At 33.3% G+C, this 21,582-nt stretch overlaps 1 pseudogene; it reads right to left on the bottom strand.

The window, feature by feature from the left end:
• Window positions 1–8,636: 8,636 nt before the first annotated feature.
• LOC119877254 overlaps window positions 8,637–21,582 on the bottom strand; it is an 89,833-nt pseudogene continuing 76,887 nt past the window's right edge.

Here is a 21,582-nt window from a genome sequence, read left to right as displayed (position 1 = left end):
CATGATCTCAGGGTCTTTAGATCAATCCTTGCATGGGGCTCTGTGCTCAGCGAGGAGTCTGCTTGAGGCTCTCCCTCTCCCTCACCCTCTGTTCCTCATCCCTACTCTCTCTCTGTCAAATAAATAAATACATCTTTAAAAAATTATTTAAATCTTTAAATAAATAATTTTTAAATCTTTAAAAAAACAATTTTATATATATTCCCAGTTAATAATAAATACTAGCTAGATCAATAAAATACCAGGAAGCCTAGGATCCAAGATATAAGATGGTAAGTTATATATAAATGAGGTTAGAATAATTAATAAACCATTTTGGCATAAAATAAATGTTGTTTCCTACATTAACTAAAAAGGTTAAAGATTTAAGTATAAAATGATAAACTCTAAATATAAATAAAGAAATGTAAGTAAATGTTTATGAAATCTTGAATTTGGGGAAGGTCCTTTAAGCTTCATAAAAGGGCAGGCATCATACGGGACAGGATAGCTAAATTTAACTACAAAGACATTTAAATCATTTGCATTTCAAAAAATAGCATAAAGTAAGCTAAAAGGCAAACAAAAATTGACAAAAATATATTTACAGCTTTTATAACAGATTTTTCAAATAATATATATTCAATAAATAAAGAGTTCCTTGTAATCAGAAAGAAAAAAAATTTCAATATGAATTCCAAGGTAAAATAAAAACCTAGCAACTTTAATAGTAAGCAATGGAATGGAAATGAAAACCACCTGATTTATTTTTGTGTATTAAATAAACAAAAAAAAGATATTTAGTGCTGGAAATTGCATAGGGAGTGGACAATTTACTCCTCTGGAAATTTAAATTAAATTGACACAAGTTTTCTGACAGGTCTTTGGCAATCTATACAAATTAATGTTCACATTTTATGTTTGAGGAAGCTGTATTTACAGAGGTTAATTAACCAGTTTAGCATGATTACCAAAAGCATAGCCAACCCTTAGTCCTACACCTTTAATCCCTATACAATTCAACTTTTTTCAAAAGGATAAACATAAAGACTATACTCCTAATAACCTGTGATGAAAAATTATCTCAAATCATAGCAAATGTACTATTCTCTAAAATACATTTTCACTTGAAAATATCTCATGGACATATTTCCATGTCATTAAATATTCTTCTTGACATGTCTTCTGAAAATTTTAATTAAAATGATAATAATGTAAAATGTCTTTTGTTTCTAAAACAGCAACAGAAAAGGACAATGAAAAACACCCCAGCACAATAGTTAAAAAGCATGTATGCAACTTCTTGATATATCTTCCAAGCTAAACTGGTTTTGAAATGTATGTCAAAATGTTTTAATTAAATTTTAAAAAAGTTAGGAAACAACAAATGTTGGCAAGGATGTGGAGAAAGGGGAACCCTCTTACACCCCAGCAACTGCACTACTTTGTATTTACCCCAAATATACAAAAGTAGTGATCCAAAGGGCATCTGCACCTTGATGTTTATAGCAACAATGTCCACAACAGCCAAACTATGGAAAGAGCCAAGATGTTCATCAACTGATGAATGGATAAAGATGTGGTCTATAGATTCAGTGGACTATTTATTAGTCCATCAGCCATCAGAAAGGATGAACATTGATGTGGATGCAACTGGAGGGTATTATGCTTAGCAAAATAAGTTAATCAGAGGAAGACAATTATCATATGGTTCCACTCATATGAGGAATATAAGAAATAGTGCAGAAAATCATAGGGAAAGGATGAAAAATGGAATGGGAAGAAATCAGAGAGGGAGAAAAGCCATGAGACTCTTAACTATAGAAGACAAATTGAGGGTTGCTGGAGTGGGGATGGGTGTGGGAATAGGGCAACTGGGTGATGGGCATTAAAGAGGACATATAATAATATAATATAATATAATATAATATAATATAATATAATATAATATAATAATATAATGAGCACTCGGTATTATATGAAACTAATGAATTACTGAACTCTACATCTGAAATTAATGATGTTCGTTCTATATGCTGACTGATCAAATTTAAATTTAAAAATAATAATTAAAAACAAATAACAACAAAAAAACCAAGAAGAGAGCCTTCACAATGATAAAATGAAAGAGCACCTCCATGTTCTGGCCCAGGAAAGCAACAAGCAAGCTTGTCCATCCCAGCCTAAGCTCTGAATTAAAGGCAGCAATAAATCCTCTGAAATTTGAAGCAAATATATTGGGCTTGGATGATACATACTGCAAGATTTGGGAAACCCAAGACAAGACATTAGAAAAAAGTAGTCTAGGTGTGTTATTTTGATGAGTTTTCACAAAAACATTATCAAAACGTCTCTGGAGAGGCCTAACTCCACTTAAACTGTAGAAGATTCTTATAGAAAACCCTTGTTTGAATGTAAGCTCAGAATCTAAAATCACGAACTCTTTGAAAAAGGCCACAATGTAAAGAATAGTAAATTCTCCAATGCACAGTGATTTTATGCCCAATTCACTGGTTGTGAGGTTAAATGATTGTGGTGAGATTTGGGGTCTGGGTGCAATGCAAAGGTAAGCATACTTCTATGAGGTGACTCCCTCCCTGATCAGAGATGGTTTGCTTCCTTCTGTCATGTAGTCCATTTCTGCCTGATGTACAGAAGATGATATGACAATGCTAGAGTCTTGTTTTATATTAGTTAGCTAATAATCATATCATTTAGCTGCTAATTATTAACATATTTCATGTTTCTTTTATATTGAATCTGCATAAGAATTCTAAGTAATTTTGGCATATTTGGGGGGCCTTTTGGAGAAGGAATACATATAAAAAATAACTCTATTGTTAATAGATCATGTATACAATGGGAATGGGTAGCATTCATGACCAAAATCTTTACATGACACCTTTCACATTTTAGTGAAAATTAGATGTGGTCTGCTGTTTAGAGGGACACTGTTTTATTGTAACAAAGGAGTTGGAGGTCATTTAGTAATGTGTTGGTTGCAAAGTTATTATAAGCATCCAACGAAGTTGTTTTTATGTGATGAGGGGCCTCATGTAGTACCTAAAAAGCTAGAGAAACATATTCTTCAGACAATTGAAAAATGGGGTTGAGACCAGATATGCCAAAGAAATTTCAACAAGTTTTCTTATCAAATAATAATTTATGAGACAATGTATGATCATGCTAGCAAATTGGTTTTATCACTGTTACTATTTATTTTACATCAGTAAGGAAATTCCTGGTTTGTTTTCTTCAAATCTAGTATCATGTATCATGCTACCTGAAACACATTTTTAGAAAGAGAGACAAACTTGGCCTTTTATGTAGATATGGCCTGAGTGGCTTTAGTCTGCTGTTAGAGATATGCCTTTTATCAATTAGAAAATGAACACAGAAATAGGCCTGTGCCATAGCCAAGCAAATGACTAAAAAGAAATATGCTCGTATCTAATTAGAAGTACAAGTTTTGCACCTGGAACACTCAAGGTAAGTGAGTCAATATTCACTAATATTGTTCCTGCCTAGATTTGAAGAAAAACAAACCAGGAATTTCCTTACTGATGTAAAATAAATAGTAACAGTGATAAAACCAATTTGCTAGCATGATCATACATTGTCTATTACACCATTGTGTACTTGCTGACAAGAATTTGCATACAGAATTGAAGGCTGCTTGTCTCCTGCAAAGAGCATGATAAATTTCCTTAGAGGATTACTGCTAAATCATCACTGTCTCTTCAGTGATTCTTTTGAAGAAATTATTACCAAACATATTCCCTTTGTTTCCAAATCAGAGTACAGTGGCTCTTCCATGGCCAGATACTTACTTCATTTCTAGAATATGTAAAAATATAAGCCATTCCTTTAACCTCTACAATATTAATAGGGTCAATAATTTAAAAATTAATGTTTGTCCTTCCTTAAATACAGCTATAAGAGTAGCCAAACTCTTAGAACTCACTAGATTCTAAAGAAACTAGTATCCACAAGCATGGTAAAGGTCACACTAATACTATTAAGTTTCAGAAATAAACTGTCTATTTTGGTAGGTTAATTTTACTAGATGTGATTTCTAGCAAGGAACTTAGTTTCTAACTCCTGTTAGAAAGCACAGAAATAACCATCTGAAATGGCAAGGCATTATCAAGCCCTGTCTGTGTGGTTGTTTTTCCCTTGAAAAGTTTTTTGTGCCAGAGAAATGGATCTTTCTCTGTGTCTCTCTAGATAGATAGATAGATAGATAGATAGATAGATAGATAGATAGATGATAGATAGACAGATTATATTAGCTTTACCACTAACCTCTACCACTATTATATTATCTATATATTAGCTTTAGCACTAAATGTTTTTGTGACCTGGGCAAGTTATTTAACTTCTCCTGCTTGTTTTTTCATTATAGAATATTAATAATAGTGTCTACCCCTGAAGGTAGATATAGGTTTTATAAAATGAATATTTGTAAAGCACTGACTTGGTTACTTAAGTGCCATATAAGTGTTTGGTAAGTAAATAAACTAGAACCATTTCCACAGCTGGAGAAGAAAATGGTGGTAATTGTTGTTCTGTTGAGTGAACATACTTGATTAAGATTGGATTTTTGGGATCCCTGGGTGGCGCAGCGGTTTGGCGCCTGCCTTTGGCCCAGGCCGTGATCCTGGAGACCTGGGATCGAATCCCACGTCCGGCTCCCGGTACATGGAGCCTGCTTCTCCCTCTGCTTATGTCTCTGCCTCTCTCTCTCTCCCTGTGTGTGTGACTATCATAAATAAATAAAAATTAAAAAAAAAAGATTGGATTTTTATCATTTACTCATCAAAACAAAGGCCAGAAACCACTTAAATATAACTGATAAGCATTTCAAAATGTTCTTATTTTTTACAGATTGCGGAATAAATAAAGCTACAGCATCGAAGTCACAAAGATTGCATATTTTTTAAAAAGAATAATGTTTTTTGAATTGTTTTTTATTATTATGAAACTGAAACTGCAATCCAATTACTTTCATATACTAGATATAACACAGCTTAAAAAAATTTAAAATATAGATAAAGAACTAACTTACTGCAGCTTTTATTTATAAAATGTGTGAAATCACAGTTTGGAAAAAAAAACAATGCAAGCTGTTAGAAGCAAACAAACAACAAAACAACAACAAAAAACCCAACCAAAACAAAAACACTACATTGAGTTCTCCAAAGAAATATCTATCTATATCTATCCATCCATCCATTCATCCATCCATCCATTTATCCACCCATCCATCCATCTATCTATCTAAGAGATTTGATATAAAAAAATTGACTCACATAATGATGGAGGCTGGGAAATCCCATGACCTGCTAGAGACCCAGGAAAGCTGGTGGTGAGTTCCAGTCTGAGTCTGAGGTAATAACCAGCAGCTCTAAAGGTATAAATCCCAGACTGAGGACAGGAGAAAATCAGTGTTTCAGCTCATCGGTCATGCAGAGAGTAAATTCTTGCTTTCTTTACCCTTTCTGTTCTACCCAGAACCTCGGTGCATTAGATGATGTCTACCTACATCGAAGATGGCAGTTTGCTCTATTCAATCTACCTATTCAAATGCTAATCCCATCCAAAAATTCCCTCTCAGACACAACCAGAAGTGATGTTTAACCAATTATCTGAGCATCCCATTATTCAGTTAAGTAGACACTTAAAATTAACCATCTCACCATGGGTCTAGTAGATCTCTGAATTAGAAATTAATTGTTCTTTTTATAGTGTTCCAATGTTTTTTTTGTTTTGTTTTGTTTTGTTTTTTATGATAGTCACAGAGAGAGAGAGAGAGGCAGAGACACAGGCAGAGGGAGAAGCAGGCTCCATGCACCGGGAGCCCAATGTGGGATTCGATCCCGGGTCTCCAGGATCGCGCCCTGGGCCAAAGGCAGGCGCCAAACCGCTGGCCACCCAGGGATCCCTGTTCCAATGTTTTTATGTCTACACTTTGTCACTTAAATCTTTGTGGCTTACATCATAAAAAACATTTATATTATACTAAATTGTTAAGTCTAAAGGAAGATTCTTTCTGAAGTATCTTTTATTTCATCTTATGACATATGAGATTCCCTTAATTATTTACTGAATATATATACAACTATAAATTTGATAGGAAGCATGAGTAGGAAGAAATATATCAGTGTCTAAGTACTTATTGTCATTGAGTATGGGAATCTGGGGTTGGAGAAAACCTAAGAGGAATTTATCGCTCTCTCGCTCTCTCTCTCTCACTTTATACAAAAGATATTTGCCTTATTGAAGTTAAAAAGCAATGTGATTATCAATGGCTCCTCAAATGTGTAAGTTGGAAGTTTGAGATCATGGCAGACACATTGCCATGTGCTTCCCAGTTCTACTTTCTAGGTACGCAGGAAGATTATATGCTCAGGGTAATTTTCAGTGAGATTAGGGCCATGTGACTACATGTAGGCTGATGCTTTTTCCCAAGTGTGGCTGTAAAAACTCCACTTTCCCTTTGCAAGGTGATCTTCAAGAGTTATCTTTCAAAAATAGAAACATTACAAAATGTAAGCTACTACCTGGAAGAGTCTCAAGAAGATCCATCTAACATGTCTGTGATATAGGCAAGAATTAATTTTGTTTCATGTTGTCAATCAGATTTCATGGTTTAATTGTTACTACAACATAAACTAGCCTATTGTGCCTGATGCAGAATTTTTCTAGATGACAGCCAGATTTTCCAAATAGTTGGAATTCTTACAAATTTCTTTCCAAGGCTTTAACAGTAGCCAATGATCATTTTTAGAACATTAGGATGCACTTCTTACATGCTCTTATGGTTTTATTTAGATTCTAAGAGTACATAAATATTTATATGATGAACTGTTTGTTGGAAAAATCATCCATATAAAATTTTACTATTTAATATTCTTTACAATTCTGTGCTTCTCTAATTGTTTGATAATTTTTCCAGTATCACTGAATGATAAAATAAAAAGAAACCCAGGAAGTTTCTTGATACAATTTAATAATTATTTATGTTAGTAAACATTATTTCAACTTCAACAATAATAAAAGATACTAAATAATGTGCTTTGAAAAATCACAAAAATTGAGGTGAAATATCTGTGCAATCTTAAAATTATTATGTATATTGGTATGTTTATTCCAATATTAAGCGACTTATGGGATCAACTTCTTGAAATGAAGGCTGTCTCTAATGTCCTCATATTTTATTTTTACTGGAATATGATTGTCCTGGGGGTAATGACTCAATGTTATACAAGATTGTTATATATGATTATAAGAAACCAGTGCATTTCTGGGAAAATGCAATTTTTTGAACAGGAGAAAGATTTGATGATTACTTTAAATAAGAACCACAGAAGACATAAAAATGAACATAAAATGATGTTTCCTGTCTTGACATTTAAAAAAATCTTCTGTAAGTAGTTCTTTTGCCAAGTTAGAGGGGATAAGTCACAGGATTTATTCCTTCTAATATGTTGTTAGTCATAAATGCAAAATTTTAAATTTAATTTCAATTTGAGCAAAGTTGATAACAAATAGGCATATATATAACATGCTTTTAAATGAATACATGTATACTTATTTCCTGAATGAGAATGCATATACTCATTCATATATTCACATATGAATATATAAATTCATATATTATTATTATTTTATATTTTATTTTAGATGCATTAACTTGAACATTTAGTGTTAATTATTTTAAATTATATTGCAATTTTGGGGGATGAGATATAATCTATATCAACCATTTCCTAGTAATCTGTAAATATTTCTGCAAATATGAGAAATATGGCCATCCTATTAGTTTTAAATACTGTATTTAACTGTTCACTGCTTTTAGTTTCCTAGAACTGCCATAGCAAAGTACCGCAAGCTAGATGGCCCAAAGCGATAGAAGTATATTCTTTCATAATCTGGAGTCTTAAAGTTCAATATCAAGGTGTCACCAGAGTCATGTTCTCTCTGAAAGCTCTAATAGATAATCTTTGCTTTTCTCTTAGCTCCGGTAAGAACTAGAGCAAGCATCCTAAAATTTGTATGAAACCGTAAAAGACTCTGGATAGTCAAAGTAATCTTGGAAAGAAAAAACTGGAGGTGTCCAAGTCCAGACTTCAAGTTATATTACAAAGCTATAGCAATCAAAACGGTATGGTACTGTCACAAAAATAGACACATAGATTAATGGAACAGAATGGAAAACTCACAAATAAACCCACAATTATATGATCAACTAAACTTAGACAAAGAGGGCAAACATATGCAATTGGAAAAAAAACATCTCCTCAAGTAGTGTTGGGAAAACTAGACAGTCACATAGAAAAGAATGACACCAGACCACTCTCTTACACTATACACTAAATAAACTCAGAATGGATTAAAGACCCAAATGTGAGACCTGAAACCTTAAAGGAATGCATTTTAAAAGGAGGAATAAAGCAGGAAACTCAATATTGTGCATTACATTCGAAGGCAAATATGCAAAAGAAAATCGAGAGTGTTACATGCTGAAAAGAGTGAGTCAAAGTCTTAATTTTTAGTTATGGAACAAAATCCCAAAGTCAGGAAACTGGTGACTAAGTTGCAGCATACAAGTGGGAGCAGGAAAAGTATGGGTGTGTGAAAGACCACTGGTCTCTTCAAGGGACCTGACCAGGTTTCAGGGCTTTGGTCTGCTTCTCTAGGTTGGTGCCTTGTTTCTCCTTGCACAAAGCGCTCAATGCTCTGTGCTTTATGTACCTAACCTGTAAAAACAAGAGTGATGGAACTAATAGGTCGTTTCCAGCTAGAAAGTCATATGGTATGTGTCTTTTGAAAAAAAAAGGCGGGGGAGTAAAAGTGAGGGAGAAAAAGATGATGCTTGAGGGATTAACAATGACTGCTTTCTCATATAATGAGAGTCCTGATCATGTTGGTAGAAAGAAACAAAAAGATTCAAGGTAGGGCGTGGGTAAATTGCTTGCATGGGGGAAGGAATCTAAGTTACAAGTAAGAGTACTAAGGTTTCACACAAGTGAAAAAAAATCATTATTTCTTAAGAAATAATAACAGTAGTTAGAATGTACTATAAAAGTGCTGTCCTAAATGCTTTGCATATCATAAATCTTTTATCTCACAAAAATCTAAACACAGGAAGTTTGTATTAAAAATTTACAGTTAAGGACCTCAGGGGTTCCTTGCCCAGGAAGATGTGACAGGGACAGGATTTTGACTCAAAATTGTGACTCCAGATTGCGTAAGCTGGTAGGCAGAAATCCGTAGTTTGATCACTAAGACTAGTTACTTAGCCAAGCCATTTACTACTCTGCACCTCTGTTTCCTTTTTCATCAAACAAGCAGAATAGTTTCTTTCCCATCTAACTTTCACAACTGCTCTGAAGCATGCTTGAGAAATTCTACTTTGTAAAGGGTAAATTATGATACATATGCAGTATATTTTTATTAAAAATGGACAAATGGCCATATAAAGTTTTAATTTAAAGGAAAAAATAAAGGTCTTAATCTTGAATGCTCTTGATTATTCATTAGCGTGGACAGGGTCAGATACTTAAAGAGGCAAACGGTATTGGAAGCTTAAGGAGCAAGAAAAAAATTTGGACAAGTTAATACTGGATAATCCCCAGTAGTACTACTATTCTTACTCTAGTTTGATAATGGGAAATTTGCCAGACCATAACAAAGGAAATTCCAGATTATGATTTAGCAGATACTCTTATGTTGGCTTCAGTGCCTTTTTGCTTTCTATATAGTCTGTCAACGTTCATACCATCTTATATTAGTGCAGTGTGTCAGACATACAATTGCACTCACTATGGAAACCAAGATTTCTCATGAGATTCTGAACATTAGCATGACAGCAACGTTGGATACATATACCCACACAAGAGCTTTGCTTTCGGAGTTTTCTCTTTTTATTCTTTGGCTAAGACTAGAAAATGCAGAAATAAAGCCTGGGGGGTTTGGGGTTTTATTTTTGTTATTTCTTGAACCTGAATATGAATTTGCTTCTATTTTCAATGCTATTGTTGTTTAATCCAAACTACTTTACTTTTTCTTTTCGCGATGCAGAAATCTTAACAGCATGATGAAAGCATGGGTGGGAAGTATTACTCTTACTTTTTTTGTTATTTTGGCTCAAAAACAATCTATATGAGGAAAAAAAAAAAAACAAAGGGAAAATTATGTCTGTGCCCACCCACAACTGAAAAGCTCTCTTAAGTTAAAATAATTAAAGCCCAGTCTCTGGCTGGAGGCTGTGCGTGTATAACCCCCAGAGATAACATAAAAACGGCCTTCTGGGCATCCTCTGAGACAGAGGATGTTCAATCAGATTCCAAGAACTCAAGAACATGTGTTTTACAAGAGAGAAAGCCAAAATACAAACTTTCCTGTAAGAACTGCAAATACCATGTGGAAAATTGATCCCATAAACTAAGAAGAAAAACATAATAAAGGCATGGCTTTTGAATCCCACTATGCCATTTAAGGGCTATAATCCAGTCTTTTATCCTAATTTCTAAAAAATTATGGTTGAACTAAAGGGGAAGATTTAATGAATAATTGAAGTACTATTTCTCACTCTCTTAGTAAACCTTATACAGATTCTTACCTTGTCTTGTTATTTTGCAAAATAAACCAGTATGAGACAGAAGGGGGCGGGGGAGAGAAAAACCATTACTTTCATTGGTTTCCTGTATTGTGTGGTATTGTGGGTGAGTGTTTATGTTTCCTTTCAAGTAAAACTGTACGATGGTAGCAAATTTATCTTAATTTCTAAGAAGTTGCCTCTATATAGAGAGAATAGAGAGGTCATATTTGGGAAATTATTTATTTATTGCATTTGCTCATAATTACTAAGGCAGAGAAGATGTCAATGATAAGATCATAAAATACAATTAGCATAAACTCTACCCTTATATAAAATTATATTTTTTACATGATCTTTATTAATATTTCCACATGAAAGAAAAAAGTGGCATTTATCAAGTCTTGTATTTTTAATAGGGCTTATGCTTTGCTTATAATTTATAATATTTAAAAATTTTATTTTAGCAAATTTAAGTATACTTAACATATTGTCCCTTTCAGATAATTATATCATTTCCTAAAGAGTTATTTCTGTTTGTGTTTTGAAATTTTTCATTGTGTGCTCATGTTTTGAAGATATTTTTTTTTTTTCTAAATGAAAAGTCCATTGACTGGCTTGTAAAATGATCCCTCTAGAACACATTTACCTTTATTTCTGCTTTGCACTCTCTGTCATGGGTTTTGGATCAAATTTTATATCAATCTCTTTTTTTTGAGATTCCCATAGGATGAAAATAGGGTAAATTTGACTTCCATACAGATCTTTTTATAGCTGAAATGATGCAATAATGAGATCAATTCATAGCTCCTTTATTTCATTTGAGGCAGAGTCACTGGTTTGGGCAGACATTTCTTTCCTTTTTTGGAGGGGGGCAGACATTTCATAGGACTATATGAAAGTAAATGGACACAAGTTTTGGCCAAAGTTGTCTCACAGAAAGCCCAGGATACACTATTTGTAGAAAGAATATGAAATTAACTTTTTTACAAAGATGAAAAAAAATCTCAATGTGATTTTATAATGAAAAAAAATAACAGGACAAATTTGTTAGCCTCATTTTTTTTTTCACAGAGAGGGAAAAAAAAAGTTTGGTGAATGGGAAATTTATGATTGGGCAAAACATACCCTGGAAGTGATTACAAGTTAAGATGCTCTCTCTAACTTCCAGAATGTTCTCCCAGCCTTCTGTCTCTGGAAATTTTCAAGAATAGACTAATTATTAGGTACATTTTCAAAACTGGCTTGTTAACTTCCAGTCAAAATGTCATAATCCTCTTTCTTCCTGCCCTTCTCTTCTTAAACACAATTGTAAACCCCAGAATAACACAGAAAGCAACCAAAAGAGAACTCTCAAAGTTTTTAAGAAGACATACTTGTTTGGAACCCCAGGAGTTGAGGAACAAATGGCAATTTATCTATGTTTCCCTATCCAACAGAAGAAAATGACCCAGATTCTTCATTTCTTAGCTCAGATACGCTCATTCTGCCGCAAGATGGAATAGGAATCTCTCTGACGACATCAGGGAAACCAGACACCACTGAGGATGGATGGGGATCTCTGCCAACAGTAAGAGTTCATTGGAATGCCCTCTTGTTGGTTGTTTCAGCAAATGCTTTCTCATTAGGCTTTTTTCTCTATGCGATCTTTGCTTTTCACTCAAATGTGAATGATCTCACTCTTAGGGAACATGGGAGTGAAAATTAGGTACACTTTCTTCCAAAAAGATTTACTTTTTCTGTTTTGAGGAAGAGCTAACTATCCATTAAAAACCACCATAATCTTCTTCATGGAACCTGGCTTACAATGCTTAGTTAGGTTCAGCTTTTTAGCTTCAGGTCTGAGATTCAGGACCTCAGTGCTGATATGGTCCTGTCTAGCTTTAGCATTCACTTATAAATTTGAGTACCAATTTCTCTTTTTCTTTCTGTCTTCATCATAAAATATTGCTTATGTAGAGACCATGAATGCATTAATCATCATATTTTATCTAAAATCAACTCATTTGCTGCAGCACAGACCTTCAGGGAAACTGGTTTGATTATGGCACAAAGCAAAATTCTCAAGCAGACTTTTTGACTACTTAAACTAATCTATGAAGGTAATTCTGCAACAACTCACTGACTGAGGAATTACTGGTGTACATAGTCAAGGTATTGAGAAACATTGTAGGGTAAAAATTATGCACTTTGATTAAAATTTCTAAGAATTATTCCCAACAGTCTCTGCGTAAGCATTACCATTTTCCCCCTGAATTTCCTTTTGAATTTTTTAAATTTGTAAGTTATATTAATATTTAACTTGAAGAGATATTTCTTTTTTATTATTATTTTTTTTGAAGAGATACTTCAATGTGTGTCCCAGATGATTCTTATCAATAGCTATCTAAATAGGGTGCCTGGGTGGCTCAGCTGGTTAAACATCTCCTTCAGCTCAGATCATGATCTCTAGGTTGTTAGATTTAGCCCCTGGGATGGAGCCATGACAGGCTCTTTGCTCAATGGGGAGTTTGCTTCTCCTTCTCTCTTTACCCCTCCCCACCACACCACGCATGTGCTCTCTCTCTCTCCTTCTCAAATAAACAAATAAAATCATAATAAAATAAATAAATGGAAGAATTGTGTTTGTAATCTTTATAGGTATTAGTATGCTTCACTTTTGATGACAGATTAGTTGTTGAGAGGCTTTGTATAAAATACAATTAAAATTACATAAAACGCAGTGTAATTTGTCACTAGAATTTATCATTTTATGAAATGGAAATTTTGCAAATCACTCTGCCCCATTTGGTGAATTCATCATTCTCTCTCGCTCTCTCTCTCTCTCTCTTTTGGTGTGTATAAATTTATATAGGGACTAAAAATGAAAACTTGAAGAACTTGTCACAAACTTGCATGTGATAAAGTTTGCAGAATGTATATTTTAAAAGTCTTTACATATTTTCTTTCTTCTTTCTTTCTTTCTTTCTTTCTTTCTTTCTTTTCTTTCTTCTTTCTTTTTTTCTTTCTTCTTCCTTCTTTCTTCTTTCTTTTATTTGAGAAAGAGAGTATACACACATGCACATGTGCACGTGAGAGGAAGAACAGAGAGAAACCCAAGCAGGCTCCATTCCCAGAGAAGAGCCCAAGGCAGGGCTCCATGTGGTGGGGCTCTATCCCATGACCCTGAGATTGTGACCTAGGCTGAAATCAAGAATTGGTTGCTTAAATGAGCTCTAACCAGGCATCCCAACATTTCTTGAATACTATCATTATTTGTTTCATCTATCTATGAAAAGCAAGATTTAAAAACACTTTGGACAATATATAACTCTGTTTTTCTCTCCATGAATTGCATGAATATTCATGCAAATAATTGGCTAGCATTTTAAATTAGAAATTAAAGACTCACACCTTCTCTGAAGGTGAGAGAATTCCCCGTTTAAAGATACATAAGCTCTTAATTTCCTCTTGCAGAGTTAATTCTTAGTTTTATTATTTTATATTACTATTCTGTTTTGCATAATAAAAATCAGCTTATAGCACCCACATTAGCATGGCATTACTATTAGTATAGCACAGTTACTATTAGAAATTTTGCTTAACTTAGTTAACTTAGTTAAGTTCCCATTTGAGATTTTTCATTTAACTGCAATTTATATTAAGAAAATGGTTCATAGCTAGGGACTGAGAGTTTACCTTATTTGTATTTTAACAATATACATTCTACATTTAAGGAAAATCTATCTCTAGAATGTAAAATAAAGATATTAAATATCTTTAAGAATTACTTCTATATTGAGAATAATTTCCGAAATAAAAAATAAGAAAATATAGATAGCTTTGGTTTCAACACTAGCAAGAGAGAAATTAAAAAATGACTTTTTCTTATTTCTTCTTTTTGTTTGTTTGTTTCATCAGTTTTATATATATCCAGGATTTATTATATATATCTTTCAAAATAACTAGGTATTATAACAATAGTTTACAATTCAATTCTGATTGCACAGTTACTTGTGCAATTTTATTTACTTATAAGAATACTTTAATAAAGAAAATAGGTCTCTATATGTCTTACAGAAAATTTTATGCAGTTTTTCCTCATTCAACCATCATTTCAGGTTTTCTATCACAGCATGTTTACCACAACCAGTAAACCAAATTATGAATTACAATTATAAGTTTCAACCATTACTGAGATTCACAGTGTTAAAAGTTCTCAGGCCTTTTCTAATCTTTCTTGACCTGAAATAATTTACATATTTAAGCTAGAAGATGTACTTTAAATGCCATTCCTTCTAAATATATCTTGCATCAGGTTATCTCTGGGCTTGATCTTCTCCTCCTCACTTAGGCAAGACCAGTTAGTAGCTTCACTCCCGTTGCACCAAACGGAAAGGATAAAGTCCTTGCATTCCTAATAGTTTCTAAACCATAAAAACAAACCCTAGAAATAAGGGTTAAATACAAATATTAGGAAAGCTAAAACACTTGCTAAGGATTAGAATAAAGAACATTTTTCAATTTAAGTTCTCTCCTAAGTTGACATGTCTCCTAAGAATACATAAAATAAATAAAATAAAAGGCAGCAGTTTTATTAAATACTGAAAAACTAAAATAATGCTAATCACTTAGGTTAGTGGTGTATCGTTTCCAAAGGGCCAGAAGATACAGAATCTTCGACTATAGCTCCCGAACTTGGTATCTGACATTCTTATGTTGTGGCTTTTGAAATATTCTAATACTCACTTGCCTAGGGCCCAGGGAACTTTGCAAAATCCTGACCGCATTTACCTGAAGACACGAGACACACCAGGGGAAGCATTTGGCATCCATACCATTCCTTCACTGTTACTGAGAAGCATGTCCACTTGGCAGTCTGTCTCACTTTTCAGGTAACATGAATAAAAACCAAGAGATGAGGCGTATTGCATAGTCAAGTTCCTGCTTACTCTGATCCAGTTAGCCAACGTTCTTTTTTTTTTTTTTTTTAGTTTTTATTTATTTAGTCATGAGAGACGAGAGAGAGAGAGAGAGAGAGAGAGAGAGAGAGAGGCAGAGATCCAGGCAAAGGGAGAAGCAGGCCCCATGCAGGGAGCCGGATGTGGGACTTGATCGGGGTCTCCGGGATCAGGCCCAGGGCTGAAGGCAGCGCTAAACCACTGAGCCAACCAGGCTGCCCCAGTTATCCATCATTCTTAAAAGGATTCATTCACCAAACCCTTGTCCAATAAGAGATTTAACAGTACTTGAGGACTACAATATGTCCCATTTCTCTTCTATTTATCTTGATTTCTCTTTCTCACTCTAGTGTAATAAACTGCTACACGTTTATATAAAATACTGTAGCAGTAGTTCAAATGCATTATTTTGCATTACCCAAAGTGTTCAATCACACTATAATGGGTGACATTTACATAAAACTAGATGGCCAAACAAAGTCACCCGCAGTGATTTTGCAAATTCAACATGGTCAATGTATTTATTATTGTTCTTATCTTTCTTTCTCAAAACCCCATCAAGTTAATCAGCTCAGCTTCACTCTTTGGTGGTGTCTATTCATTCTCTTTGTCTTAATGGACCCAAGTGATGGCTATGGAAAAGTCTAGGCCATCCCATAAATTATCGCCATCATAATCAGGCATTTTAAATAACAGAGCTGCAGTTTTTGTGAAGACATCTCCATCTCTGGTTTGTTAATGACATCTTTTAGATGCTTCATGGTATGTTCTTGATCGTGCACTATATTCTCATCCAGGCCCATGCTGCCAGGATGGGAGAAGCTCGCTCCAGGCTCCTCAGTCTGGCACCTGGAGCTCAAACAGCCTGGAGTAGACCACATAGGAAGGGGTTCTGAGCAGCCACTGAGATCTCATGGTCACCAATATCTTTGCTGCCCACAGTATCCAAGCAGTTATCCTCAGACGTAAAGCCTTCTAGCCAACTTTTCCTTATTTCTTAAAGATAATCTTATTTGTTTATAATTGGGAATAGGTTTGGGAGAATTTCCCAGATAAATTAGTTGTTTGTTTTTAGTTATTGAATTTTAGTTAATAAATACATATTGCAAAATTCTAGATTATGAGCAATAGTGTTATGAATTATGTTACCTTGCTTTATTTATATTTTTGTATTGAAAGTTAAGAGCAAGGTGAAACATTAACTACCATTTTTTTTTCTTAGTGGAAAGAGCTTCTTACATTCTAAAAGCTCAATAATTTTACATTTTTGAAATATAAAAACAGCTAAAACTAAGTTTTTCTCTCTCTTGTAGACTTCAGATTGAGGAAATTTCCATAATTCAATAGCTATACTTCTAATATTTTAATTGGGAACATTTAGAAAAGTGAATGTGCTACATTATTCTGTAACTGGAGTCAGTATAATGATGGTCTTTTGCCAAAATTAATTCTGACAAGGAACATTGGCATAATATATTAAATGCCAAGCCATAGAAACAACACCCCAGAAATAGGAGCTGATGATTCAAGCTTGGCACAGTCCCCTTGTGCTCAGTGTTAAAAACTAACTTAAAGGCTGGCCATAACAATGTTTGAAAAGGAAGAACTCTTCTTTCCAATGTGTTCTTCAAGTTCAAAAACATAATGGAGGTTTCAAAGATTGTTGAAAAATACAGGTGTAGGAAAAAGGTCAAGAGATGAACTTGGAAGCCACCAATAAATAAAAGCCTCAGATTATCATGGGAAGATTTTTTTTTACTAAACTATTTAGACAGCTTCCATCTGAGGACTGGACTGTGTGTTGGTCCTTACCTTTTATCCTTTCCGGTAATGCTTTTACTATCTTTCGGTTTGTTAATTCTTCATTAATATTGTGAGATGGATTAATTTTTAAAGGTAAAAAACTTTACAAGAAAATTCATGAATAATTTCAACTCAATTAATTATCTCATGTCTTTACATTTAATCTTGTCCTTGTAACCGCAGAGAGCTTCTTTTTTTTCTCAAAATTCTTCAACGACCCTGGTTGTCTCTTCATTAATTCACACTATTCCTGCAATGATGGTACTATATTAGGACATTCAAAATAAAGCCATTAGATTCCTAAGTATTATTTTATACCACTTTACTGTCAGACTCTTTAAAGTTAAGTAATACATTTTCCTATCTATTCTTTATTAAAGTACTACTGCATATTCAAATCAATAGTATTAGTAGTCCAGTATATCTGGACTATATCTGTTTTATTTCACAAATGAGTAACTTGAGAATAGAGGAAAAAAGGTATTTGAATGAACAAATCCAATAGGAAAATAAGTGGTAGAACAAGAATCTTCTGTGAAGAGAGAATGTTGTGCAAAGTTGTAGAGGTGAAGAACTCTGCCAACATCCAGTTTTGAGCATCTAAACTATCTTGGCTATTTGGCAATCACAGGATTTGAGCCACTGAGAATAGATATGCATGTGTGAGTGTATGTGTGTGCATGTGTTTGTGTATGTTTAGCTATATATGTTGCCATATTTTGTTACATATAGCATATTTACTATTATATACGTATACACACTATATATATAGTACTTTTGTGTGTATATATATAATTTGTTGTATATATGCATATATACACATATATACATACACACTATATACACATACACACATATATACTATATAGATATTTTTGTTTGTGCCTCCAATATCTTTTCTATATCCAGTTTTATATGTGCATTTTCTTCAAATATATCTCTCTGTATTTTTCTTGTCCACAACAATGGAAAAAAAACAAAAAGAAAAAAATGAAAATTTAGATTGAATACTGGACAATGACTTTTTCCTTCATAGACAAACACAGATGTCTACATTTATATTCAAAATATATTGTTTTATAACCAACGTTCAGTTTATAATACTTAAAATGCATTTGGCTAATTAAAAATGTCTAGTTAGCAAGAAAACTCTATTTGGGATTTTGTTAAAATTTCAGCTCAAATATGAAGAAGTTATAAAACACAAACCATAGTTTCTTAGAATGGAAATACTTTGAGTGCATAAAACTGAACGATCCTTTAAAAGATGAAGAAAAATCCTCTTTCAATGAATTAATATCATTCAGAATATCTTTTAAAGAGTGGAAGGGACTTTATATGAGAACACATAACACAGTAGACTGGTATTGTAATAGTGTAAACACTGATTATGATTAAATAGAAAACTAGTATTCTCAGGTGAAAAGCTTGGGCTCTGGACATATTTTAGAATTCTGGTTCCTATACACTTTATAGCTGTCTAAGCGATTTTATCTCTTTTCACTTTCCGCTTTAGGATAATAATAATACTACATTTTTCATGTGGAGTTAAAATATATTAATGTAGGTATTTTAGAGTCTAGCATTCAATAAGTATTAATTATAGTTATTATTAGTTGCTATTACAAAGAATTATGAGAAATTGTGAAAGAACCAATACTATATTTCCCTACTTTGGGTTATATTTGGAAGGAGAAAGGGAAACTAAGGACGATTCATTTACAGGGTAATATGGTTATCAAGGCTTTAATTTTAAAGAAACCAGTACTTAGTGAACCAGTTTTTAAATATTAACAGTACCCCTTTATGATCTCCACTGGACAATCCAACAAAGCAAGCTGCAATGCATTGGGAAGAAAGACAAAAGAGAGAGTGGAATTTTTTCTGCACTCTCACATGACTCCTTAGGGAACTGACTTCAAACTGAAGGAACCCAAGAATGTTTAAGAAATATTACGAAGGAAAGGAAAGAAAGCATAAATGAAATTAGGCACTTCATTTTCCTAAACTAAAGAAAATGCTTGAGTTAAAAAATAATATTTATAATAAGTCCAATAGTGAAATATGTTTTAAGTAGTGAGTACTCTTTTTGAGTAATTGTTTAAGAGGAAACTTGATGACATGTATCTTCTGGATTAAAGGGAAACTAAATAACAATTTAGTTTCCAATAACATTTTCTGATAACATTTCTGATAGTTTCTGATAACATTAAATAAATAACATTTAGTTTCTGATCTAGTTTTAAAATTTAGCAATCTCAAGAATGCCATGAGTACCTGTCCTAGAAAAAATATGCAGGAAATAGACATTTTTAAAAAAATTAAATTCTCATTCATAGGGCATCTGGCTGTTCAATTGCAGAGCATGTGACTCTTGATCTGAAGGTTGTGAGTTCAAGCCACATGTTGGGAGTAGACCTTACTTTAAAAAAAAATTAATTCCTCATTCATAAAATTAAGAATGGAACATGGACTATACTGCTGGAAAACCCCAAACAACAATGCCTCTGTAATGAAACACTAATATATAGTGTTCAAATGTAAAATAATTAAGATGGATTGTAAAAGTATGCTCGAATGATATTATAAAGGTGAAAATGATGAGCAATAAAAAGAAACAAGAAATCAACCAGATATGGCAAGATTTTTAAGACATAAGCCAAAACAGAGAATATTTTTATATTATTGAATATAAATGATGAACCTCTTGTATGAAATCCACCACATTTGGAAATTCAGATTTATTCCCCTACTAGGATTCCTTTTATTCAGCTCAACTGTTCAAAGATTTTCCACAGGAACAGCTGAGATATTCAATGGAAAGTGGTAAGACATTAGATTTTAATTAAGTCACTTCTGTGCTATTTTACAAGATACCCATGTAAGATATTTTATAACTATTAGAAGCATATTATCATGAAACATATTTTAAAGCAAGAACTTAAACCAGACAATAGAAGTAATATATAATGTACTTTTATTTCTGTTTTATTACCTCATCATTCTCAGGAAATACAAATAATCAATTTGTACTTCAGAGACTAGGTGTTGAGCCTCTTTCTCTGGCCACCACTAAGAATTTCCAGTATGATGTGTTTCAAGGGATTCAGGAACCTATGACTTTCCAGCTACTTATTGAAGTTACTGATGAATTAGGTGGGAATAAAGCTAGTCAGCTGTCAGCCACTACAATAGTCATAATTCATATGTTTCCTTGAACCACAGTACATCCAACTTTTTCCACAAAAACTACAACTACAGTAAGTACTTAGTGATGAAATATAATTCTAAAGTAGTCTGAATTAGTCATAAACGTAGAAAATATTTGGGAACCCTTACAGGAGTTATTTTTATATTTTGGCAATAAAAGACAATGGAATAGTTACTTACATTAGAATAAATTAGAATTTCCATCATCAAAGTCAGGAAAATTTGTTAGAGGTGTTAGACACTAATTTTGAGTCAAGGTAAATATGAATGTTAATCATTTTTATAGGCCTTTTGGATATTATTTAGTTAAGATTCTTAATAATTCTGTTCTTTACATAGGATGCTTTTCTCTGTTTAAATGAACACTCATAAGGTTTCCTTATGTATATAGCACTCAATAAGGTTTGCAAAAATAAAAGTTTATTTCCTTGAAAAGCATACAGTCTCACTGGAAGATATACACTTCGAACAAATTAAATAGGGCAGCCCCGGTGCCTTAGCGGTTTAGAGCCGCCTTCAGCCCAGGGCATGATCCTGGAGTCCTAGGATCGAGTCCCGCATGGGCTCCCTGCAGGGAGCCTGCTCCTCCCTCTGCCTGTGTCTCTGCCTCCGTCTCTCTCTCTGTGTCTCTCATGAATAAATAAAAAAATCTTTAAAAAGAACAAATTAAAAATGCTACACAATGTCAAATGATAGTCCAATTGTTACTTAACTTTGAGGTTGAAAATAAGGAAAATTTATTTGGGCTGAGATACGCAATAAGTTCTCTATAAAACAAGAAGGAAAATGATAATGTACTTCTTTAAGAACAGATTTTTTTTTTAAGAGAAGAAAAGCTTTGCAGGAAGAAGGTATAGAATTACTTAGGAAGAATGTACTCTATTCTGGGAAATGCTGAGAAGGTAGTGAAGCTGGAAGCTAGATTTATGTCAGGAAAATGAAGCTCATTGTAGATAATGTAAAATATGTGAGGATGGGACATCCTGAATGCAGAGATTAGAAGTCTGGATGATTACTGAAAACAGAAAGTTACTAAGTTTAACAGTG

Source organism: Canis lupus, chromosome 18, assembly GCF_011100685.1.
Source record: "Canis lupus familiaris isolate Mischka breed German Shepherd chromosome 18, alternate assembly UU_Cfam_GSD_1.0, whole genome shotgun sequence".
NCBI classification, from domain to species: domain Eukaryota; kingdom Metazoa; phylum Chordata; class Mammalia; order Carnivora; family Canidae; genus Canis; species Canis lupus.
The sequence above is the reverse complement of the archived record's forward strand: the minus strand, read 5'-3'. Positions and strand labels throughout refer to the sequence as shown.